The 13,615-nt window shown below is 39.5% G+C and overlaps 1 long non-coding RNA gene across 1 annotated transcript in view; it reads left to right on the top strand.

The window, feature by feature from the left end:
• The first annotated feature begins 2,206 nt into the window (after positions 1-2,206).
• Positions 2,207-13,615, top strand: part of LOC125452862 (uncharacterized) — a 55,672-nt gene continuing 44,263 nt past the window's right edge. The window contains exon 1 of the long non-coding RNA XR_007247617.2: positions 2,207-2,316. This is a non-coding gene — a long non-coding RNA (uncharacterized LOC125452862). The remainder of the gene's footprint in view (positions 2,317-13,615) is intronic.

The raw sequence follows: 13,615 nt of genomic DNA, 5'->3' as shown, positions 1-13,615 counted from the left end.
TTGCAGTTTCTATTTCATCTTGTTTTATCTGTTTGGTGACATTTCTGGTAAATGTGTGTTTTGAGTTTGCTGTCTGAAAGGAATACCACAAAGGATTAATACGTAGAATTGTTTCTCTAAGCCACCACAAAATAAAAAGATCTAGAGGAACTAACTATTCCATGGCATTTTTCAATCATGTACATCCGCTAAATTACTTCTGCTGTCAAAATTTGCTTTTATTTATTTTCCCAAAATTTTGGTTTTATTTAATGTCTCTTAATTAGCTGTCCTGTTACCACTCAGTGTTTTCCAAGTCAGAATTTGATCTTGATAACCCTTATTGATTTGATACAAGATAGAATAATTCTTTGTTTTTATATTGGACATATATACTGTCCTTATTAATAGTCTCTCTGTTCAAGAACCCAGGTATGTTTAAGAAGTCACACTAAGGCCTTAGATCTTATGAAATTATGGCTGCTGTTTTGCCTTGATACTTTAAGTATCTCACTCTAAATTAAACTACTGTGTGCACTGACATAATTAATCAAGGTCCACTTTTTCTTGGAAAATGCATTCCATTTCCTATCTGGAAGCCCATGAGACTACCTGAGGATGCACACTGAAAGAATAAAATCTGAGGTATATTCACACCATTTAAACAAATGATACATCAAAGGCCCCAAATTTCTACCTTTATCAGATGGATACCTCTTTGTGAAGCAGAATGTGCTCATGAAGCAATGTATAGAATATTTCAGGTGATGAAACTCTGTTGGCAGGAAGTATTCTGCTGTCTTCTCTCAAGCTACCCATTGTGTGTGTGGCCTACGCTCCTCATTTGAAGTCCACAGGAAATATAAAATATTACAATTTCTTTAGCAATTTATATAGCAGGTAAATGAAAGTCTGGAATTTATTTGATCACAGGGTTGGAAGCCCTGCTTGAGAATGAAAGCAGGATCCTAGGGTAGCATTTTACCAGCACTGCATCTCACAAAGCTGCCGGCCGAGTCAGAGCCAGTGTTGCTGATAGAAGTGGCCACAGCTGGGGCTGCAGAATGGTAGAGGCCCCCTCCCTGCCAAGTAACCCTTGTAAATAAAGAAGGCCGCAGTGTTTGGGAGAAGTGGGACATGTTCCAGTGATGGCAGAATGAATGTGAGGGTAGCTGTTGCAATGTTAGGGGATCCTTCCATGGGCCAGGATGCAACCATAAAAGAGAGATCCCCTTGTTGTCTTCACTCTGATCTCCTGGAAAATTGCTTGGAGACCCCCAAGATTTACCTACGGTTTCCCCAAGTAGAAGCTGACATTCTCAATAGTGGTAAAATGTCAGCAGGGGCAGGAGGTAGATCTTAACTGGATGCTTAATCGGGGTAGTTGGCAATACTGTGGTTGGCACCTCTTCTGTAGCTCCTGTCATTGGTAAAATGCCAAGCTAGCTGGAAGCCATCAGGCTCCCCATTCAACCTGTTACATTAATATCTTATTGGGCCTCATGACTCCCAGCAGATTTCCTTGAAGCTGTTGATGGCTAACTCTATGTAACAGCACACTATAACAGGGTGCTGATCTCATGTGTTTTAGTACTTAGTTACCCTGTTTTATCCTTTATTTACACATGTTATTATTTATCTAAATATGACATTTATTTGCGTTCCCAGTAGTATTCATAACATGGAAATTTTATAAAGTTTGTTAAAAATAAGATGAAACTTCAGGATAGGAAATACATTGATATGTTGTAACACTGAAGATAATTGAGTGTTTTCTTAAAGTAGGAAGAAACAGAACTGCTGACAACCCAAAATTCTTCAGCAGATTGAAAGTCTACATGAGCAAAGGCCAAGACAGCAAATTCCTGACCACTCTCCCAGCCGCAATGTACAGATAATTTGATATGGGAAAGGCCAAAAGAAAGGAGAATAGATAAATTGTATATTTATTTGATATTGTAAAGGAATGATTAGAAACCAGCCAGCCCTAACGTTGGCGATTGGACTGTAGAACCAAAGTCTCACTACCGAATAGATTTAGAGCTTAATTGATTTCAATGAGTGAGAATCGTCAATTCTCAACTGCGTTGAAGAAGTTAATACTTTGTCATGGAGTAGAACAAGGCATAGAAAAACAGCAGGGCTAGTTCCAGTTCTGCTGACCTTGAGACTGAGCATTTGAGCCATTGACAGTTGCCATGGAGAAATCCAAAATCTTTAGTCCTCATGGTCGTAGAAAAGAAAACATCGTGGCAGGAGGTGGCTTTGTGGTTCTTCAAGTGGAAAAACAATCTGGAATAGAGGATCAAAATAATGGCTTGACGCAAACATACAGAGGTAACTTTGAAAAGAGAAATGTGAATAAGATGCATAATGGCAAATATTTTCAAACATGGCTAAGTTGCAAAATGTGATCATCATAGATTAGTCAGGTGTTAAATCTCCTTATTAAGGAAGGTAGATCCTATAAACTGGAGTCTGCATGAAATGTTTAACCAAGAAATTGTGGGATCAGAGCCAGCAATTTTAATGTTTTTAGTATTTATCTGTTCGCATCTACTAAATGCCTGTCATGATTTTACAGTTGATTATTTGAACTTACTGTGTGTTATAATTGATAGACCATTTATTAGGCTTGCTCAGTAGAAAAACCCTATCATCTCATCTGGTTGTCAAGAAGGCATATGCGCAAAGTAACTGTCTTCCCATATTCTGTGGTGTGCTATTCTTGTCTGTATAAACTGCACATTATAGTTTAGACAAAATTTCCCATGCCACTGATCCAGGCTCTACAATATTCATCTGGTATTCAGGCTTCATGTTGAGGGTTAATATAGAGTGGTGCAGGTTTTGAACAAATTTGTTGACACTATTATAAGATTGTGCATTAAAACCTGGGCATTCACTTTTCTATTAGGTCAAGCACTAATAGAGCAGAGGACGTGTAATCGAGGACAGCTATGAAATAGTTAGGAGGCAGTTAACTATCCGAAACAGCACTGGGAGGGTAAAACTAACTGACTATTTTTCAGTGATAATGGGAACTGCAGATGCTGGAGAATCCAAGATAACAAAGTGTGAAGCTGGATGAACACAGCAGGCCAAGAAGCATCTCAGGAGCACAAAAGCTGACATTTCAGGCTATTTTTCAGGTTTGCACATCACTGATTAACAGCCATTTTGAATGTCGGTGGCTACAAAAATATTCTCCAAGCAGTCAGGAACAGATTAATTTGTTGTGGATTGAATATATGAAAATAACCATAAAGATAACCTTGTTTTCTCCCACCAAAGTGTAAAAAGCATTGGAGGTGTTGTCTTGAAATAAGGAAAGACAGTCAGCAGCCCCAAAGTGCATGAAGAGCTCTCTGAAGTCAGAGTTTATTAGAATGCAAGCCAGTGTCAATGAAGCCTTAACAGTCAATCCATTCCTTCCACAGGATATGGTAAGTGAGAGTTTGAATATGTGAAGCAAACCCTTAAAAGGCAACACAGCATTCAGCCATTCTAGTACAAGGGGTGTTAGATGCATTATACCTGACTTGATGAGCTATTTAATACGTTGCTGAAGGCAAGCATAATGTCACAGCAACAAATGAAATTTTAAGAGATTAATTGTAACATGAAAATGTGGATGAGGTGATTTGATGTTGGTTGGCCTTTTAAGAATTGGTGTAGCTGGATGTAATTCCTTCTAAGTGTACCATTCTTGCTATATTACTGTCTCACTATTAATATATCCTTCGTAAACTCACCGTCCTAACCTTCTCTAACTTGCCCATCCAAGCCTAAGAAATATCTGGTGATGCCTGTCATCTGTGTGAAGCAATGGAATTTGCAGCAAACTAGTGTTCATGCAAAACACTTGAGTTTGACATGAAACTGTGCAACAAACTTTTCAGTATTAACTGAGACATGTTTCAAAATATCAGTGTGAAATGATAATTCAGGTTGGAACATAAGATTTGTTGCTCCCATGGTTGGTCTTTGACTCTGTGCAAGACCCACATAGCCTTTATCTCTCTGGTACAATTATGCCACTCTTCGTTCTCATCAAGTGGCACAGATAAGTAAATAAAAATTAATATATTTGGCAGGCAGATTGTCCTTGCATAATCCTCTGCCCATGGGTTATGTCCTACTGGTTAAACTATAAGACCATGAGACCAAAAGCCATAGGGGCAAAATGGGCCCTTCGGACCATTGTATATACTCTACCATTCAATGAGGCCATAGTTAAACTGATAATCCTCAACTTCACTTTCCTGCATAATCCCCAACTCTTGACTCCTTTAATGATTAATCATATTTGTATTTCAGAAGTGAATATACATAATGACTTAGCTTTGCTAGCCTTCTGTACAAAAGGATTCCACAAATTCACTACCTTCTGAGAGATGAAATTCCTCTTCATCTCTGTCTTGAATGGATGATTCTTTTTTCCAAGATTTCGCCAACTGTTTCTAGCCTTTCCCAAAGAGGAAATAATCTCTCTGTATCTGCCCTGACAAGCCCTCAAAGAATCTGATATGTTTCAGTAAGGTCTCTGCGTATTCTTCTACTCTCTAAAGAGTGCAAGGTCCACTTATCCTACCTCTCCTCAAAGGAAAGTGCCTCAATACCTAGAATTATAATAGTGATCCTTCTCTGGGCTATCTACAATGGCAAAATATCTTTCCTTGGATAAGATGACTAAAACTGTTCACAATATTCTAGCTGTGTTCTAACTGATGTCTTGTATCATTTTACCCATCCTTCTATTTTTACACTCCATTCTCTTTGTTATAAAGGCCAACATTCCACTTACCTTCCTGATTACCTGCTGAACATTTTTGTTAGTTTTTGTGGCACTTGTAATGTCCCCCAAATTCCTCCATGCTGCACAGCTTTTCCCCATGTAAATAATATTCAACTCTTCTATTCTTCCTGCCAAAGTGTATTACTCAGAGTTCACCAAATAATCTTCTATATACCAATGTTTTGCCAACTCACTCAACCTGCCTATATCCCTCTGTCGGCACTGCATGTCACCCTAATGACTTGCCTTACCTTTTTTGTGTCACTTGCAAATAGTCAATAACTAATAGTCAATAACTGGGTAGGTCAAATTTTCCAAAGAACAATTGAAAGTCAACCATATTGCTATGGGTCTGTACTCATTTGTAGAACAGACTAGGTAAGAAAAGCATTTTCCTTTTCTCAAGGATATTTGTGAACTAGGTCAGTTATCTCAACAATTGACAATGATTTCACGGTCATCATGAGACCCTTAAATCTCAACTTATTTTATGAAACTCAAAATCCGCCATCTGTCACGGTGGGATTCAAAACCATGTCCCCAGAACGTTACCTAGCTCTCTAGGTTAATAGCCTAATGAAATTACAACTAGGCCAGTGACCCCCTCATTTATATATATGGTAAATAAATGGGGCCTCAGTACTGATCTCTGTGGCACTGCTCTAGATATCAGTTGCCATCCTAAAAATATCATGCATTATTCTACCTCTCTCTTCTATCAGTTGCCAGCCCTCTATACATACTAATATACTCTACCCAATGCCATATACCCTTATTTTATTAAGTAGCCTTACCTAAGGTATGTTAATAAATACTTTTTTGGAAATCCAAATACATTATATCTACTGGTTCACTTTTATCTATCCTACTTGTTATTTCCTCAAATAACTGTAATCAATCTGTCAGGCATGATTTCCCTTTCATGAAGCTATGCTTATGGACATTAAGCTTTCTAGCCTATATATTTTTGTCTTTCCCCTCTATATGATTAAGGGTGCTACATTATCATTTTTCCAATCCTCTGTGACATTTCCAGAATCTAAGCATTCTTGGGAGATTACTACCTGGGCATCCAGTATCTCTTTAGCTGTTATGTATAAAATCCTAAGAGGCAACCCATCAGGTCCAAGGGACTTGAGGTCAGAGATAATGGGAACTACAGATACTGGATAATCCGAGATAACAACGTGTAGAGTTGGATGAGCACAGCAGGCCAAGCAGCATCTTAGGAGTACAAAAGCTGATGTTTCAGGCCTAGACCCTTCATCAGAAAGGTTGTAGGCCTGAAACGTCAGCTTTTGTCCTCCTAAGATGCGCTTTGGCCTGCTGTGTTCATCCAGCTCCACATGTTGTTAGGTCTAAGGGACTTACTGGTCATTAGACACATTAGTTTCCCTCGGACATTTTCTCTTTTGAAATGATTGAGTTTATTCCCTCCCCCATCCCCCATTTCCGTGACCTCTTTGATTATTTAGGGTTTTTTGGAATACTATTATTATTCTCTTCTGTGCAGATTGACATTTATTCAGTATTTATTCAATTCCTTTGCCATTTCCTCATTCCCTGTTAATATTTCTCCAGCCTGGTTCTCTCAGGATCTTGCCTTCACTTTGGCCTCTCTCTTCCTTTTATATATTTAAGGAAGCTCCTGTGGTCTATTTTTATGTCACTTGCTGGTTGAAAGTCAATGCGTATTTTCTCCCTCTAGAATAGAATAGAACATTACAGCACAGTACAGGACCTTCGGCCCTCGATGTTGTGCCGACCTGTCATACCGATCTGAAGCCCATCTAACCTACACTATTCCATGTACGTCCATATGCTTATCGAATGACGACTTAAATGCACCTACAGTTGGTGAATCTACTACCGTTGCAGGCAAAGCGTTCCATTCCCTTACTACTCTCTGAGTAAAGAAACTACTTCTGACATCTGTCCTATATCTTTCACCTCTTAATTTAAATCTATGCCCCCTCGTGCTCGGCGTCACCTTCCTAGGAAAAAGGGTCTCCCTATCCACCCTACCTAACCCTCTGATTATTTTATATGTTTCAAATAAGCCACCTCTCAACCTTCTTCTCTCTAATGAAAACAGCCTCAAGTCCCTCAGCCTTTCCTCGTAAGACCTTCCCTCCATACCAGGCAGCATCCTAGTAAATCTCATCTGCACCCTTTCCAAAGCTTCCACATCCTTCTTATAATGCGGTGACCAGAACTGTACGCAATACTCCAAGTGCGGCCGCACCAGAGTTTTGTACAGCTGCAACATAACCTCTTGGTTCCGGAACTTGATCCCTCTATTAATAAAAGCTATAACACTGTATGCCTTCTTAACAACCCTGTCAACCTGGGTGGCAACTTTCAAGGATCTGTGTACATGGGCACCGAGATCTCTCTGCTCATCTGTACTACTAAGAATGTTACCATGAGCCCAGTACTTTGCATTCTGGTTACTCCTACCAAAGTGCATCACCTCACACTTGTCTGCATTAAACTCCATTTGCCACCTCTCAGCCCAGCTCTGCAGCTTATCTATGTCTCTCTGCAACCTACAGCATCCTTCGCCATTATCCACAACTCCACCGACCTTACTGTTGTCTGCAAATTTACTAACCCATCCTTCTACGCCCTCATCCAGGTCATTTATAAAATTGACAAACAGCAGTGGACCCAACACCGACCCTTGTGGTACACCACTAGTAACTGGTCTCCAGGATGAACGTTTCCCATCAACTACCACCCTCTGTCTTCTTTCAGCAAGCCAATTTCCGATCCAAACTGCTATATCTCCCACAATTCCATTCCTCCGCATTTTGTACAATAGCCTACTGTGGGGAACCTTATCGAACGCCTTGCTGAAATCCATATACACCAGATCAACCAGTTTACTCTCATCTACCTGTTTGGCCACCTTCTCAAAGAACTCAATAAGGTTTGTGAGACATGACCTTCCCTTCACAAAACCGTGCTGACTATCCCTATTCAATTTATTCTTTTCTAGATGATTATAAATCCTATCCCTTATAACCTTTTCCAACACTTTACCAACAACTGAGGTAAGGCTCACTGGTCTATAATTACCAGGGTTGTCTCTACTCTCCTTCTTGAACAGGGGAACCACATTTGCTGTCCTCCAGTCATCTGGCACTACTCCTGTAGACAATGACGTGTTAAAGATCAATGCCAAAGGCTCGGCAATCTCCTCCCTGGCTTCCCAGAGGATCCTAGGATAAATCCCATCCGGCCCAGGGGACTTATCTATCTTCACCCTCTGTAGGATTTCTAATACCTCTCCCTTGTGAACCTCAATCCCACCTAGTCTAGTAGCCTGTATCTCAGTATTCTCCTTGACAACATTGTCATTTTCTAGAGTGAATACTGTTGAAAAATATTCATTTAGTGCTGCCCCTATCTCCTCTGACGCCACACACAACGTACCACTACTATACTTGATTGGGCCTAATCTTACTTCCATCATTCTTTTATTCCTTAAATACCTATAGAAAGCCTTAGGGTTTACCTGATCTTATCCACCAACAACTTCTCATGTCTCCTCCTGGCTCTTCTGAGCTCTCTCTTTAGGTCTCTCCTGGCTACCTCATAGCCCTCAAGTGCCCTAAATGAGCCTTCACATCTCATCCTAACATAAGCCTTCTTCTTCCTCTTGACCAGAGATTCCACCTCCTTCGTAAACCTAGTTGACCAGGAAACTCTCTCACTCTTGCCATCTGTTTTCAGGATTATTAGAAGGAATCACAAGCTGACAACCAACTGATTCAGCTACTTTGGATGCCGGACCTGATTTCTCTCTTATTGTTTCATTTCAAGCTGGATAGGTATAAGTAATGATTCACCTTTGAAATTGTAAATTGCAGAAGGATGATTTGAATGGATAAGAACGGTAAGTGAGTACAAGTGAATGTAATGAAGTATTTTTCAGAGAAAGTACTTGCAAGGTACAAGGATATGAGTGGTGATGCGATCGAAAAGGCTTGAAAAGGCAGCGTCAGGGAGCCTACTGATGTGCAGTGGAGGATGTAAGAGAATGTGCAATGCTCAGTCCAGTCAAACCAGGAAGATGTTTGTTAAAATGATACATCGAATTTACCTGCAGTATTCAAGTGAATTGTGATTTTACATTGTTTTTCTGAGAAAGAAGGGGTCTCCCAATAGGAAACCTGTATTAAATATGCAGTATGCTTCGACCTACAAGGTAAAAAGCTTCAAGTCAAGTAAAAAGGTACATGTAATTTGTTTCTGTTAATCCTGAATTAAAGTCTTAGATTCCACATTTTTGAATAATGTGCAGTAGGTCTCAAAAAGGTTTTTTTTTGTATATGGAGTTCAAGGTATCACAAAGAGAAAAGTCATCTTGATGACCATCGATTAGGCATTAGCAGCTCATTCTAAACACATAGAAGTAAGACATGAACTTCTGTTAAGGTAAAGAACAGAGTGTTTTATTGCTCTTGCCAAACCCAAAGTGTTTTTTTAACATTAATCAAGAGACCTTTGGCTTTACACCTCAGAAAATTATTATTTTGTTGTCCAGTACGTATTGCTCAAGAACCAGTGCAGGAGTGCGGCTGGAAGATTTTTGTCAACTTGTGAACAAACATGCGATTGTGTCCTGCAAACAGCATTGATAAATACAATTGTATTACATGTCAAAAATGCATAGCTTTCCTTTGACTGTTTAATATCACAATAGAAACATAACTGACGGGAGATGTAAATTTTGTTACTTGTCAACCATTTTCCAATGCCGTATGAAATCAAAATTGCCCCATTACTAAACTGACTGTCAGACACTTTGGTATTTGCAACTCATTCTAGGATGTACTGAATGCCTCAGGTGTATTAAAGGAATCAGTCTATCATTTCTGAGTTCCAATGCCAGGGGTGGTTGACACAATTCAGCGCATTGAACAATCAATATCCTGTGGTCCTTTGGTCCCAGAATTAAACTCTCATTTATAAACCACAAGGTGTCCACAGACATCCTGTCAAACACACTTAATAAACATGTTCATACACTTGCCACTGAAATAAACACCTTGGTAATTTAAGATAGAGCCATAGTCATAGAGGCATACAGCATGGAAACAGACCCTTCGGTTAAACCAGTCAATAGCAACTATATCTCAAACTAAACTAATCCCATCTGCCCGCATTTGGCTCATATTCCTCCAAGCATTTCTTATTCTTGTACTTATCCAAATGTCTTTGAATCTTTGTAACTGTACCCGCATCAACCATTTCCTTTAGAAGTTCATTCCACATTTGAACCACTCTTTGTAAAAAAGTTGCCTCTCACGTCTTTTTTCAAATCTTTCCCCTCTCACCTTAAAAATGGCGTCTAGTCTTGAAATCCCCTACCCTGAGGAAACATACCTGTCATTAACCTTATCTATATCCCTTATAATTTTATATACCTCTAGTAGGACATCCCTCAACCTTACGGTCCAGTGAAAAAGTCCTAATCTGGACAGCCTCCTTATAACTCAAAACCTCCATTCCCAAGAACATCCTGGCAAATCTTTTCTGAACATTCTCCAGTAATAGATCAACCAGAAATTGACAGTGTAGTCCAAAGCTATCCTTTGTTTTTACTGTTATAGTATAAGGACTGAATAACTCTTGCGCTAATTGTTAGAATGTATCATCTGCCCTGTCCAGCAATGTAAGATCGCAGGTAGCTGGAATCCGAGAGAGGAAGTTTCTGATGAAATTCTGCAACAGTCTACCATGTAACTAATGTAAATAGCTTTAACTTATTTATTAATTTATAACAGCTTGGTTTCCAGCTTTTTTATATTGGAGGTGTGCAGACCCCAGTAACATATTAATGCATAGTGGCAGTGGTCTGCAAACCACCATTAAACTCCCTCGTGATTATTAATATTCATTTTTGAAAATCTCTCATTAGTTATTCATTCCCATATAAACATCATCTTATAACCAGCATCTGATTTTGCTGAATAAGTTTTGTGTCCTTTTGGCTTGAGGGTCTTGTTTAGAATCATCACTATGAAATTCACAAAGTTCTTAAAGTTGCAGTAATAATTGCTCAATTGGTTTGAGTAAATGTTGGATTACCTTAAGTACTTAAGGATGCAGTTTTTTAAAAAACATTTGGGTGCAAAATGCTAGTACCACTAACAATTGAACTGCTGTAGTCCTTGTTCTGTACATATTTCGACACGACTGTTTAAAGGGAGGGTCCAGGGTTTTGACCTAGATGGCTAGATTTTATGTACCACTGCATTTTTGGTGGAGTTGCAAGTTAAATATGTCAGGGAACTAAACTACTGTATTCCCAAAAACCCCTAAGGTTGACTTCCATAATATGCTTAGTGGACATCATTGAACTCAGCAGCCTGTCTTCCATGCCTAAATAATTAAATGCCATTTTGGTTTATTGGCCTGAATATTACATTGTTCATGCCACAATACAGTTGGTATTGGCAATCTGGGTGGGAGGGGATAGCTCACTAATATAAATAAACTTAAATCTGGTAAAATGGGTTCAGTCATACTTCAAATAGGCAACATTTTACTGAATTTGACTACCACCCTGCTTGCACAATCAGTACTACTGACAACTGCTTGGAATGTATTTCAGAAAAGTAAGCATGTTCTGCCCTTTGTTTTTAGTGGTCAGAAAATTCTAAGAATTGTGAACTCAACGTTCCAGCTTGCACTGCGGGTGGGTGAAGAACACTGTTGAGACTATTGGTTCATAAAGCTACTTCCTATAAATACTCATGAGTGTATTAAAAACAACAAGAAAGTTCCTCAATTAGTTAGTGAGCTATTGTTTTCCACAATAGCTGTTAGTCATAATGCTGTTATTCCCACTTACACCTCCAGGCTAATGTTTGTTTCTTTGCTTATCCTATCAGTTTTCCCTTGTAGTATAATCGCTTGTGTCGTTTAATTTCTCCTGCCTCCCATATTATGACAGGGCTTCCCTTCTGTCCTTTCTTGCTCTCACTCATTTCCCTGCCTCCACTTGCTTTATAGGTTGTATTTCTAACTTCTTCCAGTTCAAATATAAAGTCATTGGTTTGAAATATTGATTTTGTTTCTCCCTCCACAGATGTTGCTTGATCTCCTGCATATTTCCAGAACTTTTTTTCTTAAAAAGCTTGACACCATCCAGGACAAAGCAGCCCATTTGATTGTCACCATGTCTAAAAACATTCAGTCCTTCCACTATTGATAGTAAGAACTGCCGATGCTGGAGTCAGAGATAAAACAATGTAGAGCTAAAGAACACAGCAGGCCAGACAGCATCAGAGGAGCAGGAAAGTTGACATTTTGGGTCAAGGCCCTTCTTCAAATATGGGAGAGGAGTAAGGCAGCTCTGAAATAAATAGAGGGGAGGGTGGGGTTGGGAAGCCACCCCACCAACATCGAGGGCAGAAGGGCCTGTTCTATGCTACATTGTTCTAAGTTCTATGTTCCCCAGCCCCACCCCTCCTCTCAATTTATTTCAGAGCTCCTTTACTCCTTTTCCATTTCTGAAGAAGGTCCCCACCCAAAACATCAGCTTTTGTGCCCTTCTGATGCTGCCTGGCTTTCTGTGTCCTTTCCTTCCACTATTGATGGCTAGTAGCAACAGTGTGTCTCATGTACAAGATGTAACGCAAAAATTCACCAAAGATATTTAGACAGCACCTTCCAAACCCATTAACATTATCATCTCGAAGGACAAGGGCACCAAATGCATGGGACTTGTAAATTCCTTCCAAACCATTCACAATTCTGACTTGAAAATATATTGCTGTTTCTTCACTGTCACTGGGTCAAAACCCTGGACCTCTCTCTCTAATGTTATTGTGGGTCCACATACAGATCACTACCACCTTCTCAAGCGGCAACTAGGAATGGGCAATAAATGCTGATCCAGCCAGTGACACTCACATCCCTTGAAAGTTAGAAGAAGTGCTTTGCAATTGCATAACAAGGTGGTATTTGATGTGAAATTGGATACGGCCACTGAGAAAATGAAGTCACTTGGTGATGTCCAGGCTAGCCTCTTCAACAGGAAAGAACTACAGAAATTCCTAGGACCCTTCTGTTTGACTTATTTCATTTTATTATGTCGTGACAAATTTATCATAAAACCTTAAAACATTTGAGCTGAAATAGGCCATTTGGCCCATCGAGTCTGCTCTAACATTCAGTTAGGTCATGGCTGATCAAATAATCTTCAAATCTACTTTCCTGCTTTATTGCCCTAACCTTTGATTTCCTTATTAATTAAAAAAAAGTTTGCGAGTTTTGAGAAGATTTGTAGCTCAGGTTGAGGTTCTGGATGTGAGTTTGCTCGCTGAGCTGGAAGGTTAGTTTTCAGATGTTTCATCACCATTCTAGGTAACATCATCAGTGAGCCTCCGATGAAGCGCTGGTGTTATGTCCCGCTTTCTATTTATCTGTTTAGGTTTCCTTGGGTTGGTAATGTCATTTCCTGCGTTGGTGATGTCATTTCCTGTTCTTTTTCTCAGAGAATGGTAGATTGGCTCCAAATCAATGTGTTTGTTGATGGAGTTCCGGTTGGAATGCCATGCTTCTAGGAATTCTCGTGCGTGTCTCTGTTTGGCTTGTCCTAGGATGGATGTCTTGTCCCAATCAAAGTGGTGTCCTTCCTCATCTGTATGTAAGGATACTAGTGATAGTGGGTCATGTCTTTTTGTGGCTAGTTGATGTTTATGTATCTTGGTGGCTAGCTTTCTGCCTGTTTGTCCAATATAGTGTTTGTCACAGGTAGTGTTTGTCACAGTTCTTGCAAAGTATTTTGTAAATGACGTTTGTTTTGCTTGTTGTCTGTAT

The sequence above is a fragment of the Stegostoma tigrinum genome, chromosome 4 (genome assembly GCF_030684315.1).
Source record: "Stegostoma tigrinum isolate sSteTig4 chromosome 4, sSteTig4.hap1, whole genome shotgun sequence".
Taxonomy (NCBI): Eukaryota; Metazoa; Chordata; class Chondrichthyes; order Orectolobiformes; family Stegostomatidae; genus Stegostoma; species Stegostoma tigrinum.
This window is presented reverse-complemented; position numbering and strand designations above follow the sequence as displayed.